This window comes from Vicugna pacos, chromosome 5 (genome assembly GCF_048564905.1).
Source record: "Vicugna pacos chromosome 5, VicPac4, whole genome shotgun sequence".
NCBI classification, from domain to species: domain Eukaryota; kingdom Metazoa; phylum Chordata; class Mammalia; order Artiodactyla; family Camelidae; genus Vicugna; species Vicugna pacos.
In genome coordinates this window covers 24,830,481-24,857,500 of record NC_132991.1, presented here as the reverse complement: position 1 = coordinate 24,857,500, position 27,020 = coordinate 24,830,481, and the positions used below count along the sequence as shown (strand labels likewise).

Below are 27,020 nucleotides of genomic sequence, written 5' to 3'. Positions count from 1 at the left end.
ATCTCTATAAAGTGTCACTGTGTGAGCAAATAGTGGGGAAGGATGAAAGGTACATTCCAGTATAAATAAACTATTGTGTGTGTGTGTGTGTGTGTTTAAAATCAGATACATATGAACACTGCAGAGATGGAGAATATATAGTGAGTTATAACCAAGAAAAATGCGTTCTATGGGCAGAGGGCCATAGTTGTTTCTTCTGCTAGAAAAGCAGACAACCCTAAAATATTGGTTCCCATCAACACCACGTAAATTTAAAAATATAAGAATCATACACACACCACAGATTTTAATTATGGCAATGGGTTTGGAAATCATTTCATTCAAGACGGCTGTCTGGTTTAAATGAAGTGAAATAACATATATGTGCGCACAAAGCGCAGTTCCCAGGAACATCGTCCTCTTCCTTTGCTTCTTTTATCTCTACAATAAACAGAGGATCATTATTTAACAAAGAACACATTTTTAGGGATACGAAGAACAAATGAAGCTCTTTCATGGTAGACTACATGTGTCTGCCAAGAATAGAGGAACGGTGAGTATGTTAGACATCGCTGGCATCCTCTTGGAAAGTTAGTGTGTGTCTGAGTCATTAAGCTACAGGGCCCACTAACTTCTGCACTAGGAAAGTGGCCCAGTCAGTCTTTAGAAACAAAGCATTTTAGTTCTGCGGTCACACCCACCTGCACGCATAGCCCCTGCATTATCTGAAGACAGGAAGGGAAAGACAAGCAGAAAATGCCTCCTACTTGCACAGGAGGAAAGCATAGTCTACTTTTGTTACTGACTTTTGGAGTTAAGCAAGTGTCATACACCAGTTCATCACACACCACTGTCAAGTCCAAAAAGGTACTTATCATTTTTTGATGAGGGGAATAAATAAGGAGTCTACTATTAATCATCTGTCTGACTCACAACCCAAGCCTTACATCAGACTAGAATGAAAAAGAGATTTTCCCAAGAGAAAGACAAAAATGATGAAGCTATTTGCACTCAGTGATGAGTCAATATCAGACTCTTCCGAACTGATCCACTGGTTTCCAAACAATTGTCTGAAGAAGGAAAATCTAAACAGTAAAACAGGAAAAAATTCTCTCGCCATAGAAGAAAAACTGTTAGAAGGAAAGAATAAAAATGAATGAATGAATGAATAAAGAAATCCTGGTAGATGATACTTTGTGCTCGGGGATTTAAAATAACTTCTAAAGCAACTATTTTTAAAATAGACTCTGAATGAAGAAGTGTTTTTGAGCAAATGAAGTTTCGTTATGAATTGAGTTGAATTATTATGCCTGATTTTCATAGTGGACAAAAGAGAAATTAATGCAAATAACAACTCATATTCTTAGCCTTAAGAATGGAATTTTAACTTTTGGCGATTAGTGAAAAAAGTGAAAAAATTGGTTGCAAAGCTACTTGTTGTAGGTTTACTAATAAATCAGAAGCTCTAAGCTAAAACACTGCATTTGAAACTAATTTCCCAAAGTTATGATTTGATGTGGTCCGGACTGACTCATAGCTCAGGAACAGAATGTAAATTGTATACAACACAATAATTTCATTTTCTTAGATATCAACCTGAAATCACGTTGAAAACTTACTGATTAAAATCAAACAAGAATTGTATGATGGCCAGAACAATATATGTAAAGGAAATAAACATGAAAACAATGCATTTTAATCACCTTGGATTAAATTCAGTGTAATAAATGAAATGTCAGAAATATTGACATTTATAAGGAGAAATCTAAATAGCGATCTTATAGTAAAATGTGATCATCACTTTATGTAGCTAGAATTTCAACAATTCTTCCTCTGTGACAGTATAGAGATAGTGAAATTTTTTTTAAAAACTCACACTAATATTTTAAGGGTAATTGCTTATTTCCTGACACATGGCATGATACAAAAAAGGCTTATAGTCAGATGCACAATTTCTGACGGTCTAACTATGCATTAAAGCTGAATTTTTTTACTTCAAATAAAATTATATTTAATGCCACATCCTATACAGGGAAACCTGTTTGAAATAGATTGCATTGTGAATAGATGTTGAACAAACTGATCTCACATTTATAAAAAACAGGTTTTGTATCGTATTATACTTGAAATAAGTAAAACTCCAAAATTTTACAGTGGTACTAATTATTCATGATATAAAGTAAGTTTTTGCCTCAAATATGTATGTTTACAATTCCATAAAACTCCTTTAGTTGGTAAGCATCTAAAATATGTACTGGTTTTCATAAATTTCACTTTTTTCATAAATCTTTATGACTATTCCTGGTAGGTACATAAAGGTACACCTGGATTGGAGAGTGTCTATGCGCTGATCAACACACAGAATGACGCAGAATATGGTTTCCGTCCTGGAGGAGATGTATTCCTGTGAATATCAAGCAACATTTTGTCGACTGCAGAAAAGCGTTGGCTTTGAGCTTTACTGGAAACCAAAAGGAATGGCGTTGTAAGTATACCATCCTGGGGGAGTACTAGTGTATCATCTTTGATCACAGTAAAAATGTAGTTGCAAATAGTAACAATTAAAAAACACCACTATTTTCTTTCTCCATATAATCAATAGAAGCTTAATTTTTAACATGGAAAGAAGATTTGCAGTGATAACAGAAAATAAAGTTCTTTTGTGTTAGGGTGCACATGTTTACAGAGAATAGAAGAAAAGTAAGTGTGTTAGATGTTATTCGAGATCTCCCAGAAAGTTTGTGTGGCTGAATCATAAACAAGACACACTGACCCAGCTAATAGCAGCATATGATGGCACCGAGATGTCGCTGTGTGGTGTTCTCCAGACTTTCAATCTCTGAAGGCAAGTTACTGCCTACTGACCACCGCTGGGGACAGAGGAGTAACAACGCATGCTCCTGACTTAGCACGGCAAAGTAAGTACCTACACTTCTGTTATATTTCTCTCCTGGTTGATGATGCTCGGAAACCACATTGTGGTAGTGAGAAATGGCGCCATAGAGTCTACAAGTCAAAATTCTTGGGAATTATATGAATTACATGTTTGTTCAGCCAAATTATTTCACTAACGTATCTTTTTAAAAATTTTTTCTCCTGCATTAGACTCATCAGTTTATCTGGCCATATATTTGGAAAATAATGATTGTGGAAATTCAACCAACAAAAGCCCTTTCCCGACAAAATAGAAATAGTATTTTTCATGCCATCTATCAGGTTATTAATTACCAGCTTCAGATTGCACTTCTGTATAATAGGGTTAAGACTAACTTCTACAGACCTGCTTCTGCAAACCCAGCTGGCTCTTTTAGGTTTTCTCACTAGGGATGCTAAAGAGTGGCTGGCAGCCTGGGCAGGGGAGAAGGATGCTTCTACGTCGCTTCCTATTCTTGTTAGTAGGATGACAGCCTTTGCTCTTTATACTAGCAATGCCACTTAGTTGTAAATTCCAGGAGTTTTCCTCCACATGCTCAGACCCAGCTTATTGCCCTCCTTAAAAGCACAGCACTAGCTTGCTGGCAGACCCTTCTCAGAAATCTGATTTCCAGCCTCCCTGGGGCTTCTAATGCTCCAGAACCAGCTACACAGCACCCTCTCCTTCAGGTTCCTTTTAGGGGCTCTGACTACTTAGGGTCTGTATTCAGAGCTTCTGAGGCTACAGTTTTAGCCAAGCAGCCTCGTTTCCTCAAAGATATGCATCTCAGATCTTCAGGGCCACTCCTCCAAATTTCTAAGTTTTAGGAAAAACTCCGCCATCTTCTCTTTGTTCTCCAGTCCTCGGCGTGACAGCTCTTTTGTGGCGTTTTCATTTTGCCTCTTTTGTACTCCAGAGCCTGTCTAACCAATTCCTTATGTTAAATTCTTTCCATTAAAATAAATGATGTTCCAGCTTTTCTTACTTCACTTTGGTGGGTAACAATCCTGCCCACATTTAAACAGCTAAACTTTTGTGTAATGAATATAAATTTGATTTTTAAATATGTCTATGAGCTGACACAAAAGAAAGAACCCTACAAAGTTAAATATGAATTGAAAGTAGGAATCCCAGATGATCTGTAAAGACCAGAGTTGGATTCCATCCTGAGGCTTCCGTCAAACCCAGGTGATCTTATTCTTTTACGTTGATGGTTGTTCAGGGAATGAAGAATGGGATATAAAACCTAAGGGCCAAGTCAGGAAGAGAATTAATAGAACACCCCAAAGTAAACCTAGGACACGAAATGTCATGCCCAGAGAAGAAGGGTGAATGAGAAATAAACTAACCTTGAGGAAAAGATTAGCAAGAAAGATTGCCTGTTATAAACCTGGCGGCGGGTTGTAGGAGAAACGCTATTTCCTTAGAATTCACGATCTTTAACTATCTTGCATGCAGTTTGTTTTCTGAATTCATGATTTACGGTATGAAAAATAGCAGTTAAATAATTTGATTCAAAATGAGCTTGAGGCAGTGTGCCCCCAAGGGAATGACATTGTGAAAATACCTTGATATTGGGTGAAGGAACTCAGTTTTAACCCAGGTGACAAATTCTTCTCAAGATAATATGCCATTTATTACACAAATATGTAATGTAAAACATAAAGCAGAGAAGAGTTGAGCAACCAGAAAATTTCATTAAAGTAAATTTGAATAGAGGGACCACAGATAAAAGTAAAGTGGTCCAGATGAAATAAGGAGTAAGAAGGAATGCATGGTGCTCTCTGTATACATGGGCAAACTTGAACAGATTTAACCTGAAACCACGATAACAATATCTGATTAGAGGATAAAAGAAGGATACAGATGAATTATGGAGGGGAGTAACACGTTTTGGGGTTGGGTAATCCTCATTAAAGTATTCTAAGTTCCTTATATCACTCAGGTAAAGGTGTAATGATAGCTGATTTAGGTATTGACTTGGCTGGATCCCAAGGAGCTGGATATTAGGGTGAGCATTACTCTGGTTGTGTCTGTGAGCGTGTTTCTGAATGAGATAAACTTAGGAATTGGTAGAATGAGAAAGCAGATAGACATTCTTGGTATGGGTGGACCTCATCCAATCTGCTGAAGGCCAGAATAGAACAAAAGGTTAAATTCACCCTCTCTGCCTGGCTGTCGTCTCCTGCCCTTAGGCTCAGGTCTTCAGACTCAGACTGGTATTTACAACATTGGCTCTCCTGGGTCTCCAACTTGCTGCCTGTGGATCTTGGGACTTCTCAGACTCCATAATGACACGAGCCAATGCTGTATAATAAATCTTTACAGATATACAGATATCATATACATATATTTATATACATATCATATATACACATCATATATATGTATATTTCCTATTGGTTCTGTTTTTCTGGAGAACCTTGACTTACGTATGTTTAGAGATTGATTAATTTTAAACTTGGTTAAGTATGCTTGTCAAATAACTAATAACTAAAAGGTAGACTATGTAACTAAAGGAAAAGTTGACATTAAAAAAATTGTGTTCAAAAGAGACTCAAAAAAAAAAAGGGAGAGGTGGGGGAGGGGGCAAAATTAACATCGGTTTCAAGCATAAGCATGTGAATGTGAAAAACAACATGCAATGAATGGACAAGTTGCAGAAAGATATATACAGTATCCTTCCATTTATATAAATTTCCAAAGTAGATACAATTAAGCAGTGTAATTTTTACAGGTATTTCTTTGGAGAAACAATTTTTTTTAAGCAAGGAAATTATTAAAACAAAATTTTTTTGTGGTGTCTATTCTGTTTGGGGTCAGGGAGAAATATTATTGAAGAAAAGAAACATAGGCCTTTTAAGATACTGATAAAGTTGATTTTGGGGGGCTGAGTGTTCATTTTGTTATATTTGTAGGCAGTACAAATATATTCCATACGATTATCCCATTTCCCCTCAGGACTCTCTATTCCCATGCCTTCTGTCAATTTCTTATTGAAGGTTTCTGCAACTGTTTTTGATAGGAGTTTCTCTGGCATGGGCTGTGTACTCCACCTACATATCTGGCAAGCCTGAGGTGCCAGGAAATTTGTTCCTGCAAAATCATCCCTTTAGCAATGCCAAATAGGAATTGATAGATATCTCAGCTTCCACACCCCTCAAGTGAAGAAATTCTAAGGTGTTTCTATACATAGCCCAGCTCTCTCCAGAAGGATTCAGCTTGTTACCAACAGTAGACGTCTTCCTTTACCTAAAATATATTGACTTTCTTCTTGTAGCTACAGGCATCCAAAAACAGCCCTCAACAAACCAATGTTCCCAGTGTTCATGCCCTGAGTAGTCTCCTCTCACTGTGAATAATGGAAGTGACACTGTGCAGTTCACAGCCTACAACTTACAATACCTTGTCAGCTTCCTCGTTAACACTCTTGGAAATCTGGAGACGCCATGTAAGAAGTCTGTCTATACTACTGCTGGAAACATCATGTTGAGAGATCACGTAGGGAGTTCATGTGAAAAAATAAGTGACCCTGAGATTAAAAGAGAGAAACAGGGCCAGCCTCTGCATATCAAGCTGTCTTGCTATGACCCCAGCCCCAGTCACTATTGACTGTAGCTTCATGGGACGTCCCAAGTGAGACCTACTGAAAAACCAAGCAGCTGATCTCAGTCAACACAAAGAATTGTGAGCTATAATTAGTGGTCGTCCTTGTAAGTCACTGATTATGCAGTGATGCTACCCAGCAGTAGAGAGTGAAAACACATCTTCCTGTGCTCTCACTTGCCCAGTCATGCAGGGGCTTCCTGTTACAGCTTCCCACATAAACAAACTGCTCTAAATCTAGTCTTAGAGTTTGCTTTTAGAGGAGCCCAAACCAAGACAACACAATTAACGAAGTCAAATCAATATAAAAAAGTAATTTCACATAATCTCATTGGCACACACAAGCATCCACACAAAACATGAGGCATCATTATTTCTTTTTCCTTCTTTTTTCTCTTCTTCTTCTTCTTTTTTGATAGGAAGTGGAGCTTGGTGAATAGAAGTTACTTGCTAATAGGCATAAAATAAGATAATGACATTCTTATATACTGTGCAAAAGGGTCTGTGTTGTAGGTATCTCTATTCATTTTTATATATCATTCTTCTTTCTCTTCTTTGACCAGAGGCAGGATTGAGCTCTTGGAAACATGCCTCTTGTTAATTTGCAAGCCTTCTGTCAGTCCATTTGAATTGCTAAAACAGACTACCTTAGACTGAATGGCGTATAAACAAAAGAAATACATTTCTCACATCTGGAGGCTGTCCAAGATCAAGCCTTCTACAGATTCAGTGTCTCGGGGCTCACTTTCTGGTATATAGACACTTTCTCACTTGGTGGTGGAAGGGGAGAGGCAGCACTCTGGAGTCTCTTTTACAAGGGCACTAATCCCATTCATGAGGGCTCCACCCTCATGACCTAATCATCTCCCAAAGACCCTGCCTCCTAACACCATCACATTGTCCCTTTAAGCCTGAGAAACAATATAACAAGTCATTTTCTCATCTGCTAATTCATATTGGTCTTTAATTTCTCTAATTCCACATAATAAAGAGTATATTGAATAAATATCTCACCTAGTAAGTAAGGTTCACAGAATGCATATTCACTTTTTTCAATAGAGAAGTTAACTCTATTTTAACTATTTTAACTACTTTCACTATTTTATTATCTGTAAAGCATTGGCCATAGTTAAAATTTTAATAACTCTATAGTATGTTGTTTTGAAATAAAATTAAATAATTATTGTACATATTTCTAATTTATCTAAATGTACCATTACATGTACCTTTGAAACACTATGTAAATTCAAGTCCCTTTTAAAGTATGTTTTCCTGTAGCATGGTTTAAAACTTGGAGAGCCAGCCTTTGAAATGTATAAATTATAGAAGAAGAAAATCAGCATAGTTTTCTTTTTCTGAGAAGTGGAGCAGTTAATATTCAACATGAAATGTCTAATCTTTAAATACATTATAATCTAACTGCTTAGGATAATTTTTGCTTTAATACCTTAAGAGTCTGCAAAGCCTGAAGGATGGGATTATTAAGATGGAATTTTAATGTCAAAATTATCAGAGAAGTGAACATATTGCTAGTGTTCATAAAAAATTGTATTCAATTTCTGTATGATTTGTTCAAATAAGAGATGAGAATATATTTGATTATAGCTAGTAAGTAACCCAAAATTTGATCAGATGACTGGAGGTCACTGCTACATAAAGGCTGTCAACCTCAGAAATTAGACTATTTAAGAGCTGAATTTACTCTAATATATAAATGTACCTCCAGAGATATGCATAAAAATGTAGTTATGAAGTAATTAAACTGTTGAAATATTTTATAATGAAAATAAAAAGAAAAGTATGAAAATAAAAAAATAAATGTTAATGATGATAATTCCTTTGGGAAATGATGCAGAAGTGTAGAAAACATTTTTCAGTTTTTCATTGTTTTAAGCTTTGGGATAACTCAAAACTAACATGCACAGAGGATTTCTAAACTTAAATCTTATTTTATTTAGCAGAACTTTATTAGTGTTCAGATTAATCTATGATATAGAATTTACCGTGGAAAGCCAACTAATATGAAAAGCAATAACAAGATAGCATTTAACTGTACTATTTTAGGTAATTGTTTTAAAGCAAATACATACTTGGCAGTATTTTTATAATCGTGCTTGTCAGTTTCTTAAGGAGGATTATCCCTGTAGCAATACAAACTTTCCCTTTTACATTATCAAATACCTACAATGATGTGCTCATACATAATCATTTATAACTATTAATAGAAGCTATAATAGCAATCAATAGTCATTCAAACTTACAATTATAATTTTGTTTAATTTCACTGGTGAGAGGGATGTAGAAACTTGTCTTATGTATTGGCCTCAAGATACAAAAGCTCAGTAGGTACCCTTCTTAGAACAATGCACACTTGTAATTTATGAATGTTCTTTTATATTCTTGCACATATAAATACACAGTTACATTTTCCCTTTTCCCCAGTGCTACATAATTATAACTTGTAATATGTAAATATTTATGAATTCACAGGATGTTCGCTAGGAGAGAAGAATGTTATACTTGCAGATTTGTCTAGTATTTGCAGAATTCAGATCTTATTATTAGGCTTTATGTTGTATTGCAAAATGTAAAAATACATTGTTATAAATTTGACTTGTCTAGAAAACATACCATCTGGTGACTGTGTTGAAATTTGAGGATTATCTCTACATTATTTAGTGTTAGAAATAAGCATTACAATGTTGAAAATTTTACTCCTTTTGCTTTTATATAAGTAAATGGAGGACATAATGTCCTGTATTCTAGGTGATAAAAATATAGTTCAAACATTAATGCCATGGGGTATTAGAATCTATAGAACCTTAGAGAGCATCTAGGCAGAAATGGCTCACTAACTGATGGGCAGTGGCTGTCAAAAGGCAATTTAAAGGATTCTACCAGGATCAGAGATGAAAGGATACTTATCAGTCCAGTGAGAAAGAGCCCTTGGCTGATGGAGAACCATGTACCCTGAGTCCAGGATGGGAGAGTGGTGGCAATCCTGCTATGGGCTTGCGTCACCTTATCAAGTTTACATCCAGGATCACTAAAAGCTGGCCAGAAATGATTCCCATCCCTAAAACATCTCATTGAGTTATCAGACATATCTACTTCTTAATCTCTGTCCATATATGTGCTCAAAATCTGATTCCTATAACTTTCTCCACTTAATCCTCATCTATACTCATTTCAAGTTTGTAAACATTTCAGATGTTCTGTTCCCCTTTAGGTAATCCTTCTTTTCCAAATCAAAAGTCATTAATTGCTCCAGCTTTCTCACCATCTCTACAGTGTGTTCAAGTCCTTCTTAAAATGTTATTCTCATAACTAATTTCTCTAGATGATAAGATGATATCTCAACTGTGTAAAGTGAAACAAGAATTTCTCTTCAGGAACACACAACACTCCTATTTAATGCAACACAAGACCCCATTATCTGTTTCATGGTGTTTTCATCCTCTTGGGTCATACTGTCCTTAGCATAGAGTACAGTATTTAGACTTTTAAAAAATGAATCATTCCTGTCTGTTGTAAGTACTAGGTGTTTCCTAATTTCCTCATCTGATAATAATGATAACCATATTTTCATGATTGTTCTTTTTTAGCCAAGAACCACACTAAGCATTTTATCTTGATTATATTATTTAAAATCACCGTATGCCCAATTTTACCTATGGATTACAAAAAAAAAGAAAAAGGAGAAGAAGAAGAAGAAGAAGAAGAAGAAGGAGAAGGAGAAGGAGAAGACGAAGTTGAGTATCCTGCCCAAATGTGTGACAGCATTATATTTAACCCTGTTATATTTATTTTGTTAGTTTGGAACAATTCATCTTTTTGAGTTTTTATTTAATTAATGATGTTAAGCTCTCTTAGGAGACAAGGAACACATATTCTGAATTTATCTTAGATACTGAAGATTTATCTTAAGTGTACTTCAAGAAAATATTAATGAAAACCTGTTACATAGCAAACCTCTTAAAGGAAAGTTTCTGTGGATATTTAATAGCTTTCATATCTCAGCTACGATATTCTTTACTCAATAGGAGAATGCATTGTGCTTACTATCCTTCTTGAGAAGAGCTTCTTTTCCTCTTTACAGTAGGATGTGATATTATGGTCATTCATGTTTTCTGTCTCTGCTGCTACTGTCCATGATGAGAAAAAAAGACTCTACTCCCTGCCTAAATCCTTCTAATGAATTCCATCTTCTGCATATTCATTTTAATATCATAATACATGATGCTTGTCATCTTACTAAGCACTTTTAATTTAGTTCCTCTTTAATTAAGGTAGGCATCATTTTAATTCTCAAATGAAAAAAAAAAAAACCAACTTGAGGCTTGGAGAGATAAAACAACCCCAACTAGACCAGTCATTGAGTAGATAGGATGTTTCTGACCCTGGAATCATACGTAAGTTTGATTCCAGAGTCGAGGCTGTAGCTCACTGCTTGTTTTCTCTGTATCTGTTGCTTATGTTCTACCCATTGTATTAGCAGCATTGCCTTCTCTGTGTCCTAAGTTCACATTCCAAAAAGTTACTAAGTGATTGTTAAGTCCTCACTCCTCTGGTGATCCCCAGAAATCTTGCAACTTTGCCAGATGCCTCGCTTGTCTGAAAATAAAAGGCGTGTGTGACATTTCTTTGATCCACCAGTCTAACACATCAATCCAAAAAAAATCACATTAGTTTGAACGAAAATGTCTTAGTAACATATCAAAATGTTAACAACACGTGCTTGCAAATCCATGATATAATTTTGTAGGGTAGACCTTATGCTTATTGAATCTTGAATCCTCAAGTCTCCTTTTATGGAAATGAAAGCATCTAACTAATTTCCTCTTGTTTTATCTTCCATGATTTCCTAAATGTTATTTAAGGTGAATACCCAGTTGCCTACACTTTCAATGCTCTGCCTTGAAACCATGAGCTTTTTTTGAGGGAGCTGAGCTTTTACCATCATTCTTCTTTTATGGGATTCACATTTTACTTGACACATTCTCTCCTTTTCCGTTTCAAGATTGTTTTAAATGTTTCTCTAACAGAGAGCTATTCAGTTGTCTCTAAATAATCACTGTTAAAAGTAAAGCTGTCCTTATGTGCTCACATACTTGTATGAAAATAAAAAACAAGCTATTGGGTCATACATACATGTTAAATTTTGACAGGTACTCCCAAATTGCCAAATAAATTGTGTCACTCTATTCTTCCTATGATAATGTATTGATGCTATATTGTTTTGTCCCACCATTGAAAATAGGATTGAAATAATTGCTTTTCTTATTGTTACATATTAGTTATACCATAATGACAAGTCATACATCTGCTTCTATCCATATCTTTTGATCCTGCAAACCACTTAAATTCCCATTTAGTTTCCTCTGAGGCTTTTATAATTATCTATTAAGTTACATCTTTATTCTTCCTAGAATCCCTCTTACAGCCATATTGTATTTTCATTTCTTAATTTGTTCTTGCTCACAGGTTCCTCTTTCCATGTTTTGCTGATGTTCTTTTAAAAACTTTAAGATGCAAACAATGTATTTAGAAAGCTTATAATACAGGCACACAAGATAAACTTTCATTACAAATCCAGCCATCTTCTAGTGGCTGTCCTTACAAGTAGTTAATTGAATTAAGAAAAACTTAGGAAGAAAAAATGATCTTGATGCCTGTAAACCTAAATTTTTCTGAATGAGATCATGATAATGTGCATCTATACATTGTGAAGAACTTCTACCTACTTCTCATTTGATCCTAGTAATGCCTGGTACCATAACGATCATTATTTCTATCATGAAGATGAGAAAACAGAGACTCAAAATGATTTGCCCAAAGTAACAATTTTGATGGTAGCACACATGGGATTTTAACTCCAATGAAGCACTGTTTCCACTTGAGCTTGCTGTTTCTCGTAGGTATGAAGTATTTCTGTGACAGCCCTTTCTCTCACCTTTCTTGCCCCAATAAAATTTCCTCCCCGACTAAAAATTCCACTAATCAATTCTACTGAATTAAGACTTTTAACATCTAAGAGTCTTCTGTTCAAAATCCAAATACCCTTAGAGATTTAATAATCAAGCTGTTAAGTAATTAAACCTTAGTAAGAATTAGCTTATCAGCTGGCTTTCCATCAATCACTAAGTGAGAAGCAATGGAGCACAAAGTAGAAGAAATGGGTTGGGGTGGGAACCAAAATACAGGCAATTCTGAAGGGGACTGACAGACTGTAACTAACTGTTGGTAGCATGAAATTCTGGGTACCTGGTTGAAATGGTGAGTACCACCAGCAGAGTGTAGATACCAGGAGAAAAACAATTATTTCATAATTTTGTCATGTGATTATGGTTGGTCTTGGCTGAAGACATAAGCTAACAGTCATTCTATCTTAATTGAGATTTTACCTCTGTATTTCTCTTATTCTCTCATCATACAGTAGATAATACATGCTGTTATTTTATAGACCATGATGGTAAAAACTATCTTGACTTTCTGGTGTGCTTTTCTCTTGGCCTGCCATACACTTCCGTAGATTCCAACTCAAAAACAAACAAAATCGCCTATCACTGAAGCTTCTCTTACCATTTCTACCACTTAACCAGACCTGGTGAACTTGGCCACACCCTTGCACGTACACAGGCTTATGCCACACAGTCATGACTCCACAAATTTCTTTTATATCTTCTTCCCTCTATTTGTGTCATTCTGGAAGACAAAGTCATTTATCTAAGCATTTCTGATATCTTCCACAATGTCTGGATCTTGTGGTCAAGACAAATAGGTACTTAGTAAATGTTTAATGGATTAATTAATACCTGGGAAAATATGTAAATATATTTCTGAAAAACAAATATTTCCTCCTCTGCCAATCAAGCTGAACAGTCACCTGTGTTTTATCTATTTTAAGCTTGTTTTATTAATCTTCAGATTGACTTTCCATAGATTTTTTTTAAAGCAATGTATTTGAAAGCAGAGACAAAAAGATAAGAGAAGTTTCACCAGATACACATAGCACCCAGGTGAAAAAAATGAAAACAAATCAAAAACTGGACTGTAAAAATTAAGCTATAATCTTTCAGTTGAAGAAACACAAATAGCTTTTCTTTAGATTATAAAAACTCTTTAACTTACATGACAAATGTGCCAATAAATCGTTCCATTTTGTATTCATGTTGCTGAACAATATACATGTCCATCAGATCAATTCAGTGAATCTATTAGTCAAAATTAGAAAAAAAAAATGAGGTTAGATCAGTGTTTTGCATACCAAAGGAAAGAAATCTGTCAGTTTACTGACTGCATTTTCAAGATGTGTTTTTATTATTTAAAATTACCTGATTTTTCTGGCATGGTATAGATACAGATCATGTTCCATATGCAGTGCCCATAGGTTAGGCCATCTAGAGGAAGATATTCATGTATTTTTGTAAGCCTTTGTTTATCTTACATTATCATAGCATCCATCCCACACATGCTAATGCATAAGATGACTTTATGCACTTGACTCTGTTTTTCTCCCCTGGTTTCAAGTTCTATCATCTTGGCAAGTCTGCATTTAACACATGCACTGGAAGACCACTTTTGCTTCTGTGGTTCTTGAAAATTTTACAAGTTTTGACCAAACAGGATGCAGAATTGTTTTTGAGTTTCTGCCATGAAATGTCTAATAACCCTGTCATTCTTCTGAAAATACTGTGTTAATAAATTCTGACAATGTGCAAAGCATAGTGAGAAGAGGAATTTTTTCATCCCACGCAGCTTTTTTCTAAGTGATAGAAGAGCGAGAGAAAAAGAGAGAGAAAGATCCCACAATTAGGTCAGATAGGCCATTTCTTCACCAAAAGATTATTTCTGAAACTTCCATCTCCAAGCTCTGTCTGGGGAGGATCACTTTAAATGTCTGAGACAAGGAAAATTCTACTACTGTTTGGAAGCACAGGCAACAATGTAAAAACTAGCAATATAAAAACTAATGTAAACTTTGGTTATTTTAAAATTTTGATAGCCAGCTTTTTGAAGCCTTTCCTTTAGATTTTTTCACTTAGTTTTATACCTTTTAATGCTAAATCAATTCCTGGTCTTTGGGGCTGTTTTTAATTTTAAGATTCTAGATGGCACAACATTAGGATCCCTTATATTAGAGAATCATGCATAAGTGAAGTGTGTGTGTGTGTGTGTGTATGCTTACAAAGAGACACATATGGAAGGAGACACACACAGACACATACAAAAGTGTTTTTTAATATTTTTTCTGTTTTTTAATTGAAATTTAGTCAGTTTACAATGTGTCAATTTCTGGTGTACAGAATAATGTTTCAGTCATACACATACGTACATATATGTCTTTGAATATTCTTTTTCATTATAGGTTACTACAAGATATTGAATATAGTTCCCTGTGCTATACAGTAGAAACTTGTTCTTATTCAAACATATTGCAATGTTTGTTAAAACCAAAGTATAAGGAAAGTTATGAGGCTCAACCATCAGCTTGCTCATTATTGATGGTATGTTGACTTACTTGACAGCTATGCAGTCTTTATTAGATCAGGAAAGTCATGGGCGCATATATACCTTCCCCATAAATGCTGCAAATGGAAAAGTAAATCTAATTCCCTGGGAAAACAGTAAAAATAAACAAATACCAATTTTCCTTAAGGCTGATCTGAAAACTCTTGGCGACTGCTCATGTATGCACACATGTTGAAAGCATTGTCTTTGTACTTCTCTGCATTACAACATTTCTGGTGGTGTTCCTCTAAAAGCTGTGACATCAGAAGCACCCCAGGAGCCTGGAATCACAGCCATTATAAAAGCAAGCTTTTGGCTGCAAGGTAGTGAAGAGAAGGCTGGTGATTCAAACCTCAAAGCCTTGCTTTTGAAATTAAATTAATGCAGTAGGCTCAGGCAGAGCCCAGCCAGTGTGTGCCAGGCACCACGCAGCACCTCACAGTGTAGAGTCCTTGGGAGTACAAGCAGTGTGACTTGGACAAGCTTCTTCCCAGATTTACCGGCTCTGGATAACTTCCAAGCAGAGTAATCATATATATCAAAAATGCTTAGCAGTTTTGTGAAAGGTAAAAAAATGGAATTTGCTAAATCCTCTTTCCGTATGAGACCTAATGAGCACCTCAAGATACTGCCGAGGAGAGGAAGGATTAATGTTTAAAGTCATTATTCCACCTAACTCCATCAATTTCATGTCACCAATACTTCAAAAGGTGCAATTTTCAGAAAGCTGTTTTCTGCCTGAGTCTTTTCATTGTGGTTTCGCAACACAATTGCCTACTTAGGTGCTTCTAGCACGTTGCACCCTCGCAGTATATGCACTGTTTGGACACAATACGTTCCTGTTTTCGCTTATTAGTACATCACAGGAGCTTTCTAAATTACAAAGCCCCCAAATCTCACAAACAAGCTTAGGATATTATCTGTGAGCCACGTTTTCGCTGCCTTTTTTCTCGTATTTTTTTATTTGTGTAAAATACATTTTGACTTCAGTGCACCCCTTAAGAAAACTTGACATCCAAATAATATCAAGCATAACTCAAGTAGAGGAAACAAAGGTAGGAAGAAAACACAAACAGCCCAGGATTAATTTTAATCCTCCATATTCTTTGTCACGTGCCTCAGCACAGTTTACTTAGCACATCTCAGTGAGAGAAGAGAATCCTTGTTTTTGCTCTCCCTCCCATTGACAGAACAGTCACAACTAAGCCACTTGCACAAAAGGTAATAAAACTCTTTCTAAGTATCAAGAGAGCTCAATTCTCTTTACAACTCTACCTTACTTACTACTATTTCAGTTAATAGGAAAAATCATAACAAAGTCACAAACAGTGGTTAATTGTAATTAAAGGAAAAAGATTCAGTTTTTATTTTTATAAGAAGTGTACAAATATAATTTGCATGAATATATGAACATAAACATTTTCATAAGTCAGGACAAATTATGTTTTGTGGATTAAAATGGAGTACCCTTTAAATGCATGCAGAGATATAATTTAAAATTCTCTCTCTCTATAGCCCACATATATATATGTATATGAAAAGTTTTTCAAAAGTTGAATAAATTCAAAACCCAGTCAAGCTAAGGGCATACTTAGGGTGTCTTATTCCCCAATTAAATCTGATTTTTATATTAAATCTGATACCTTTTGCTTTGATAACAAAACTTACTTCATTATTCAGAGATAACAATTTCAAAAGCCAGTGTTAAAAATGTAGAATGAAGACTTTATATTCTATGTCAAAAATAACAGAAATCTTGATTAAAAACCTAAAATGCCAATTAAAAATTAAGTTAACAATTATAGTCAGTTAGTTCAAAAGTAATTAAAGATATTAAATATGTAGCCTTTAATTTAAATTGAACAGTATTATTTATAATATTTTAAGAGGAAATGGTCTAGTGATTTCATGTTTGCATAGTAGAAGTTATTAATGATATTCTTATGCAGAACATTTAAGGTTTATAACTTAAGTTTAATGGAACAATTGCCCTTTGTATCCACTGAGGATAAGAGAACTGTGTGTGCATATGTGTGCTTGCTTGGGAAAAAGGCCACAAATAATGTTTATCTGTCTTCTTTTGTCATTCTCCCTGAAAAATTAAAAAAGTTTTTCATCATAGATTATAAAATTAAGAGAGTTTACAATTGTATTAAATCCTCAACAACAGACTTTTCAAAAATGTTTACATGAAACAGTGATTAACATGCAAGTCACATGCTAGTGTGAAATTCCTCAAGGGAAATAGAGGTAGACATGGTCCAGTGTACTGGTGGCAGTGATGGCATCAAATAGAAGGCAAGTAGATGTCTAGAGCAGAAGATGAGCTGGGGAAGAGCTCGCTAGTCATGCCCTTTTCTCTGCCCCTTAGTGTCTGGGTGCTGCTAGTCCCATTCGACTACAGACCAAGCAGTCATGCCAGCCCAGATCTGCTAAAGGTGCATCAGTCCTTTTCTGAAACCCAGCTAGGGGGAATGTTATGAAGAACACATACAGAGGTCAGCCTTAGAGTGCCTCTTCCTCCAAATGCTCATCCTATCCCATGTGCTAGATAGCTTAGAAGTTACAGCTGGGAGAGAGGCTGGGAAGGTTCCCATGGAACCCAGCCCACTCGTGGGGTATAAGAGAGAAGAGATAAATATGAAAAACTGAAATTAACTAAAAGACAGTATGAGTAGATATGTATCTGATACCGAGGCAGAAAATTTAGTGAACACAGAAAAAGAAGAAAACACACGGGAATATATTGATTTTGACTATTAATTAGAAAAGGGCAATAAAATAAAACAAAAACTAAGCATGACAAACTTTAAAAGGAGAAATGCAGCCTAATGGACCGTGAGTGAGTATACTTAATAGAAATATTTTTATAAATCATCAAGGGAAACACTCCAAAAGAGAATCTATGAATACCTATGAAATGCAGTGGGTTGTGCATTGACTAATTTCAAGTCCCCAAGAAGACAGTGAGGTAGATTTAGATTTTTACAATAAATTGATTGGGATTTACTAAAGTATCTTGTCCCAAATTATACATATAGTGAGGTAGCAAACATGGGATTCACCCCAGGACACTCCATTTGCAAAGAATTGCTCTTTCTAACACACCAGTGTTTTTCAAAGTGTGGTACCCCAATGAGCAGCATCAGCATCGCCTAAGAACTTGTTAAAAAGACAAATTTTTAAATCCCGGAGCCCAGCACTCTTTGTTAACCAGCACCCCAAATGCTCTGGACCATGCTGGGACTTGTCCAGTTATTTCATATGCATTGTGATTATGTATAAAATATCACTTGAGTATTAAGATGATTTACAGGTAGAAATAACTATCAGAGTTAGGAGAGACAGGCTGGGAGGAAGGTCACTATGGTAGCCATATGTAATATAGATTCGATACTGATCTCTGAAAAGAGACTGAAATCTTGTCATTTTCCACCAGGCCTACTAAAATAACATCAGATGGTATAGGAATTTCAAACACATCTATTTCTTTATTCAACTTAGACAGAAAGGAGTGAGTAAATTCTCTGCCTCATTAAAATTCCTGTTCACTACAAGGTATTAACAATATTTATAAAAGTTGAAGTTTCCTCACAAAAACCATTACAGGTTTTTGCTGTCACCAAAACCCAGTAATTAATAGTATGTGTATGGAGCTTGAGATCTGTGTATGAACTCTTGCTACACCAGTTAAAAATTCTGTGAACTTGAGCAAGGTTGATGACTGCCCTATACTCCAGATGTCTTCATCTGAAAAGTGAAATAACAAATATATAGCCACTTTCTTTATGTGAATTAATGAAGACTTAAAATAAAAGAAATTCTTTTAATATGTGGACTAATTTCACTTGGTCTAAATCATCTTTGGAACTAGTGTAAGAACGTCTCCAGTTTCTAAGTTGTAATGTACTATGTTGAGAAATGTGACCACACATATACATTCTAGAAAAATGTGCATCTGATTGAGCACTTGTGCCTTTAATCATATAGTTAGTTCCTTGATTTCAATTGTAATTTCAAAATTTTGCTCAAATAAAATAAATGCCTCAGAGACATAATAAACATCCAACTTAAGAATTATTCAGACAGCAGACAGATATTGTTTATACAGTTTATGTGCATTTCTTCTTCTGCACAGTGCTATGAAGAAAGTTGGCTAAATGCACAATTGATCCTCATTATTAAAACAATGGGCTCTTTAAATCTGTTTTCTTTTCCCACTTGTATACGCCTTAGTTCCTAACACAGAGTGGCCATTCTAGAGAATTAAAAAAACTAAAATAAAAAAATTTGATTCCATTTTCACTGATCCTTTGTCAATCGTAAATATCCATACTGATTACGTGAACTAATTTAGCAGAATTCACCAGCTAGAAGAGACATGGGAAGATTTTCTTTTAGGAAGACCTGATGCACCGTAAGTAAGCTGACTTGACTTAACCTTAAGTATTACAACATCTTTTAAAAGCAAGTCCCCTTCCTGCTGTTTTACACTTTAATTACTTCTTTAATCGACTCGTTAGTTGATTAACTTATCACTACTGGCAATAAGTACCTGTTCTAAGTAGGGGAGAGCTAATTGAAGCAGTGGTCTTTGAATGCTGCCTGTCTGCAGCCCAGCAGCTGGATGCTCGGCTTTGGGGGAGGCAGGAGGACTAGTCTGCACGTTAAATATCTGAAAAGCAAAATTATACTACTATCATCATTTATTAAATGTGTCCCAAGTAAATTTCATTAAGTCATTACCTACAAAGTACTTGGTTGATCCTTTTCTTTCCCATAAGCCCGTAAGCCTTGAATCTAGAGAAACTGCGCTTTACCAACTAGCAGCAGCTTCCTGGCCACTCTGTTTCTTGCTGGCTGTGAACAACACACATGATCTTATAAGCAAAAAGAGATACGAGCATTTAAAAGCAAGAAGGTTATGAATATACCAGACCTTAGCATAAAAAAATAGAAACCTCCTCTTTTCTTCTAAGTATTTGTATACAGCTTAAGAACTCTTACCGCGTAGAGATTCTGAAGCTCATATTCAATATCACACCTTTTAGATTTCCTGATTCTGCACTTTAATTCCTCTCTGTTTCAGCCATATATTTTACTGGTCCAGCAAAGAGACAATGGTAGTATTGCATAATCGGAAGTAATTTATCAAGTGATGATGTTCTCATAACTCTCCCTGTAAAAGATTTAGGTTTTACTCAATACTTAACAGCATTTAATGGAGGTTTAAAGGTCGAGAAGATTGAAGAAGAGCTGACAATATAAGCACCACCACGTCCCCTCAGATGAAGGAAGGGGAGCTGTTCCTCCTGACTCTCGGAATCTCTTCTCAGGCAACTAGATAGGCTTTCCTCAGGTAGCCTCCTCCCATTTCCCATAGAGCAGGAACCACTACCTTTTCTTCCCTTTACTTTAGTTTTGATTGAAATTTAATGGGGCAAAAACAAAGTGCTAATAAACAAGAATTGAAGTAATTAATGAACAATAATCTTTATACCTTCCACTTCTATTTAATTTAAGGACCTCATGGTGCTATAATGAAGCAACGGAGGTAACTGCGAGTGTGCAAACGGCATAACCTGAGGCAGTGACGGGTAATGAGCCCAACAGGGAAGAGATTTGGAAGGAGAATGTTGCAATTCTTGATGCCCATCAGCTAGAATCATGAGAACCACACTGATGACCTCACTAGTTAACGTGATGACAGCAAAATACATACGTTGGGAGACTTAATTATCAGCGACCCTACTAGGCACTTTGAATATATTTTCTCACTTTTAAGCCTCAAAGCAATGCTTTGATTTCCACTTACAGCATCTAAGTCTCAGAATAAGAAAATACGTTGGGATTACACTTCTAGTAGGAGATGCAATAGAGAATGAAAGGGAGTTCTTTGGAATCCAATGCCATTTTTAATCTTCGACTTTTACTTTTTCGGAACAGCTTGAAGGATTCATTTACCTTTTCAACTAAATTTCAGCATGTTTTATGAAAACAAAAAAGGACTGATAGCAAAGTTCTATTCTTGCATTTGGTTTTAGCTGGTGTAATTTTAAGGAAAACAATGTACTATCTGGCCTTTTGTTTCTGTGACTATAAGGTAAATAGAGTATTATCTCTAGCTCATCCTCTGTTGGCTGTAAATGCCTGCTTGCATTTACTTTTACATATAACAGAACTATAAAAGCAAACTGTAAAAATTATTATGAGAAATAAAGCAAAAGAGGTAATATTTAAATGCATTTAATAATATAATAATCTATTCCCTTTTTAAAAATCATTCCATAAATCAACGATATTTATTGTCCTCTTGCCATGTTCCAAGCATTGTTTTGTTACTAGAAATAGAGTGCTGAATAGAGTTACTAGAAAGCAGGATCCTTGCTTTCCTTAAGTTTATTCTAGCTGGATGGGGGCTAGTGTTGAAGGAGAGGAAAGGCATACAATAAACAGGTGAAGAAATAAATAATTTCAGAAAGTTGTAAGTGACAGGTGGTCCTGGAAGTTTCCTCCAAAGAAGTGGCATTTTTAGTGAGATACAAATTTTGACGGAGGCCGCTGTGTGAAGTAATGGATTATTGTGAATATAGAGCCATGTGAAGAGTATTCCAGGCAGAGGGAAGAGCAAAAGGCCTGAAACTGGAAGGAGTCGATACGTTTGGGGAACTTTGAGAGAACTGGTTGGTGGGAAAATGGACAGCAATATCAGAGTCAGTCAACGTGTAGAGGTGGATTGAGTTCCTTTCTGCCATGTTTATTTGTCTCAATGTCCTTGATGGTACAATTATAAATCTAATACATGGTCTATTGGCTCATATTGCCAGGTATCCTTTTTAAAACTAATTTATTAATTCTAAATATAAAGTGATAATGAAATTTAAATTCACATTATACCTATCTAAGATTATAATGTAAAAAGGTACAAATCCATTGGAATAACTAGCAAATTATGTATATGTGTGCTCTTAAAGATACTTTAGAGAAAGAAAATGCAAAGAAAAAGTATTACTATAGTAACAGCGATCTAGAACTCAGAGGCTTACTAGGTATATTTTGTATTACATAAATTATGACATTTGCTTGGTTAAAAAGAAGGGATGGTTGGTGGAGGGAGTTAAAATCAGAAAATAGCCTTAAAACAGATTTCCAAAATGTTAAGTTTGACAGGCAGTAGTTCAAGGAAACATCTTTGAAAGTAATTCTGAAGGAAATTAGAGCTGGCTTAGTGAACATTTTCATTAGCTCAGTAGATTTCCCCGAGGACTTAAAGTGGCCAACCTATACCTCTACGCTTTCCCCACTTTTCTTCCCACTCGCTTAAGATGAAGTTAACTTTTAGCAGACATAGAAATTGTGCAAATTAATTAATCCGAGGTCACTCTAAATCAGGTGTTGTGACTAGTCTCTAAATGTTCTTAGGTTTATTTTAGTTATTAAGTAACGCTATCTTCTCCAGTATAAAACTCCTCAGTGAAACTGGAAATTTAATGCAAACACTAATTAAACCAAGTTTTTTTTTAAATCAAGACTATTATCCTACTGAAACATACAGTAAATTACAAAAGCAAATTAGTCATCCAAAAATAGGTGAAAACTCACTAACTATATATATTCCTATATAACACTATATATATATAAAATACTATATATATTTATGCAAACTAAATATATATAACACTATATATATGTAAGCTACTAACTAAATATATATGTGTGTGTGTGTGTGTGTGTGTGTATAAACACACAGCTGAGCAGCTAATTAAGGAAACAGTTTGGGCACCTGTTTCTACATAGCATCAATATACCAAAGAAGAATGCAGGCAATTTTTTTAAAATAAGTGGTGTAAAATACATTTGATAGCCTTCATTTGATTAAATTCTTCTTTGTTAACACAGAAAACTAACCATGGAGATTCAGAAGTTGCAAATAGTCTTTGTTTCATCCTTTGTCATAATTCAGACATACGTTCCCAGCAGTTAGAATTAGCTTCCCAATTACAGGATTATTGATTGTCTAAGTGAAAAGACACAGCCTTCTATTAGCTTTGCCGCCCAAATTCTGTAACAGGATGGTGGGTGTTACATCTTCTAACATTGTAATTTATGATTTTTACTTTAAAATGAATAGAAATTCTATAATCTACCTTCCTTTAATAGCTTTTGTTACAAGCATGATTCTCCAAGTCTATTTAAATGGATTTTGAGCAATATAAACTCCACTCTTTAATTTAGTTCTGTGCAGAAATGAGAGACATTTGGTTGAAATTATTTGAGATTATTATTTAGAGATTAAAGTTGGAGTTATATTTCCTATACTTCCTGTCTTGGCTTGGGCTGCTATAACAAAAATACCATAGATGGGGTGGCTAATAAACCAGAAATTTATTTCTCACAGTTCTGGAGGGTGGAAGTCCAAGATCAGGGTGCCAGCATGACTGGGTTCTGATGAGAGCCCTTCCCCAGGTTGCAGACTGCTGATTTCTCGTTGTGGCCTCAGCCAGCAGGGAGCAGAGAGAGGAAGCTAACTCTGACTCGCTGACACACATTAATCCTCTTCATGAGATTCATGAGTCTTCTAACCCAAATTACTTCTAAAGATTCCACCTCTTAATACCATCACACTGCTGAGTGGAGAGAGTTTCAACATCTGAATTTGGGGGTGGGGGGATACAAACACTGAGTCCATAGCATTTCCAAAGTCCCAAACTGGCAAAACCTGTTCACTTCTTCACCTCTTCACATTCTCATATAGCTCCACCCTCCTTCCTTTTTTTTTTTTTTTTTTGTAACAAAATCTCAAATCTTTCATTCTCCGGTAGCATCATGTCCACAGATGAAGTTCTGTAGCATTGTTTGTATGAACACCCATGTACACACTCTAGAAAGGATGGAAGAAGGTTAGTCCACTAACGACACTAAGTTCTGAATGCTAAGCTCAATGGGGCTTTGAGTCAGGACCCCATCTGAGATCAGGGGTGTTGGTGGCTTGGTTTGTTGTAGGTCAGCTTCTGCTCAAAGTAAAAGTGAGATTGCATAGCTAGGCAAGATGAGGAAGACCTAAAAAAGGATGATGAAAATTAGTGCCATTTTTCTCTTTCTTTCTAAAAATGCACAAAAGGATTCGGATAGATATATTTGTGATCTTTTGACACAATAACTGTTTTTTGTTTGGGTTCATACTTCCTACACGTTTTGCTTGTTTCTCCACCTGACTTCCTGAGAGGTATGTATTACCATGCCATTTGTGTGCCCAATCTCATGCATGTTTCATATTTTAACACACAAGTTTATAAACATGAAGAAGTGTAGCATTGCCATTTCTTACTAAATGTATATATAATTCCTTTTGCAACTTTTGTCACTCAAGTTAAGCTTTTGAATCTTATCCTTGATACACATTGATTTTGCTCATTTGAATAACCATCAAATATTTCAATGAAAAGGTACAATATTAAGTAAAATCTTTTTTTACTGAATCTTGAAATTCAAGAAATCTATTTTTAAAAACGAAAATAAGAATATGAAGAAGTGTAAGAAATTGTAAAGCAGTTTGATTAACAAAATTACAAAATATGCCTATTCAGAACTGTATTGATGAAATCACACAAATGTCCCCAAACAATTGTTAGTTGATTTCAATGATCTCAAATATTACTAATTAATAACTAATAATTGCCTTAATTGTAACCCTCCAAACAAACATATATTTAAAACTTCCTAGCTTAAGATACTATAGGATAATACAGATTTTTGTTTTTTAAAATTGTGCTTTTGCTTTGATTATTATTTTTAATCACCATTTTACTGTATACTTTGCTTGTAAAAGATTCCTTAGAATCATTCTTGGTTTGTGGTTCTGGAAACCCTCCAGTTGTGTTACATGTGATAGGCTCTTTGCCCTGTTTATGCAAAAGTTGAGTCAGAGGCCATTAGCAACTTATCCTAAATGGAATAACCACAAACCATAACTAATATTAATATAAACATATAAACATACTTTACTTAAAAGGATCTTATCTAAACAGCCCCCTAGTAGATTTAACATTTTAATGCAGTTTCACATGTATCAGGAGAATAAAATCTGTGTGAAGAGTTTTTTAAGTCAGGGACTCTTTAATTTAAAGCCCTAATCCACCTCTTACTATTCAAATTTTACTTTGGACAGTTTTTTTGTTTTTAATTTCCATTTATTAATTATTCCCTATTCCCAAGTCAAGGTATATAGGCAATTTATATGCATAATTTCTTTTTTTCTGTATTCTTTTCCTTTATGGTTTATGTCAGGGTATTGAACGTAGTTCTCTGTGCTATACAGTAGGACCTTTTTCGTTTATCTATTTTATATATAGTAGTTTGTATCTGCTAATGCCAAACTCCTAATTTATCCCTCCTCCATCCCTTTTCCCCTTTGGTAACCATAAGTTTGTTTTCTATGCCTGTGAGTCTTGTTTCTTTTTCATAGATGAGTTCATTTGTATCATATTTTAGATTCCACATATAAGTGATACCATATATTTTTGTCTTTCTCTTTCTGATTTACTTCATTCAGCATGAAAATCTCTAGGTCCACCCATGTTGCTGCAAATGGCATTATTTCATTCTCTTTTGCGGCTGAGTAGTGTTCCTCTGTGTATGTATACCACATCTTTTTTACCCAGTTATTTGTCAATGGATATTTATGTTGCTTCCATGTCTTGGCTATTCTAAATAGTGCTGCTGTGAACATTGGGGTGTATATGCATACTTTTTAACCCTCATATTGATTTATAAAATAGGAATTATTATCACTGTTTTAATTTCCAGTGAGAATCCTGGGGTTTATAAGTTTAAGTAATTTTTGCCCCAAATCTCATTGTCAGTAAGTGATGGAAAAGGACTGAAACCAGTGTTTTCTGATTTATGCAATTTCCACTACTTAAATTTTTATACATATAGTGATTGAATAATTCACCCCCCTCCCCAAATTCCTGTCCACCTGGAAAATCTTCACAGTTTTAAATAGTTAAGGGCTTAGTGATGAAATTATTCTGGATTTAGCATGGATCCTAAATCCAATGACTGGTGTCTTTGTAAGAAGAGGAGAGGACACAGAGAGACAAGGTAGAAGGTCGTGTGAGAATGGAGGCAGAGATTGAAATTATGTTGCCATTAAGTCACGGAATGCCAAGGGCCACCAGAAGCTGGAAGAGGCAAACAAAGACTATTCTCTATCGACTTCAGAGAGAGCATGGGCTCACCAATACCTTGATTTCAGTCCTCTGGCCTCCAAAACTATAAGAGAATAAATTTTAAATCACCAAGTTTGTGGTGATTTGTTACGGCAGCCTTAGTAAACTAATACAATTCCATGGTATTTTTCTCTGTAGGGAAGGGCTTAAAATAGTTCCACATGGTATTAAGTACAAAGCACTTTGTAGATCACTAGGACCATGGTAGGTACTCAATGCTGCTATGAAACAGCGAAACTTCTGAAAACAATGACAGAATTTGGCCTCATCTTGGATAATAAAGAATAAAAAGTAAAGAACTGCACAGGTAAAGACTTCATTGTGGCTTCATGAAATAATTGCATACAAGTAGTAATATTTTGCAAAGTAAACAAATGCACAGATAGAGACTTCATTGTGGCTTTTCATGAAATAATTGTATACAATAATATTTTGCAAAGTGAGGACAGTTGTCTGGTTGATTATGTCAACATACTGAATATTCATGATGATACGTGGTAGGAGAAAAAACTATTTCTACAATAACTTGGAAGAAAGCAAAATAGTTTTAGAATATTCATTGAAATTACATAGGAACATAGCAACAAATACAGAAAATAGGATGGGTTTCAGAGAGAACTGGAAATCCTGGGATTCAAATTTGTTCCAGCTAAATGATGGAAAAAGAAACAGCAAAAAGACATGTATTATTAAAGTGCATATAAAAAAATAAGTTGAATACGAACTTAACTGCTTTATGCTTCACGGAGATATTATCACATGCCATACAATTAATGCAT

The 27,020-nt window shown here is 35.2% G+C and overlaps 1 long non-coding RNA gene across 1 annotated transcript in view; it reads left to right on the top strand.

Moving 5' to 3' along the window:
* The window catches only part of LOC140696355 (uncharacterized), a 216,967-nt gene that overhangs the window by 170,144 nt on the left and 19,803 nt on the right, over positions 1-27,020 (top strand). Inside the window, exons 4-5 of the long non-coding RNA XR_012072563.1 lie at positions 2,288-2,464; positions 10,105-10,250. This is a non-coding gene — a long non-coding RNA (uncharacterized lncRNA). The remainder of the gene's footprint in view (positions 1-2,287; positions 2,465-10,104; positions 10,251-27,020) is intronic.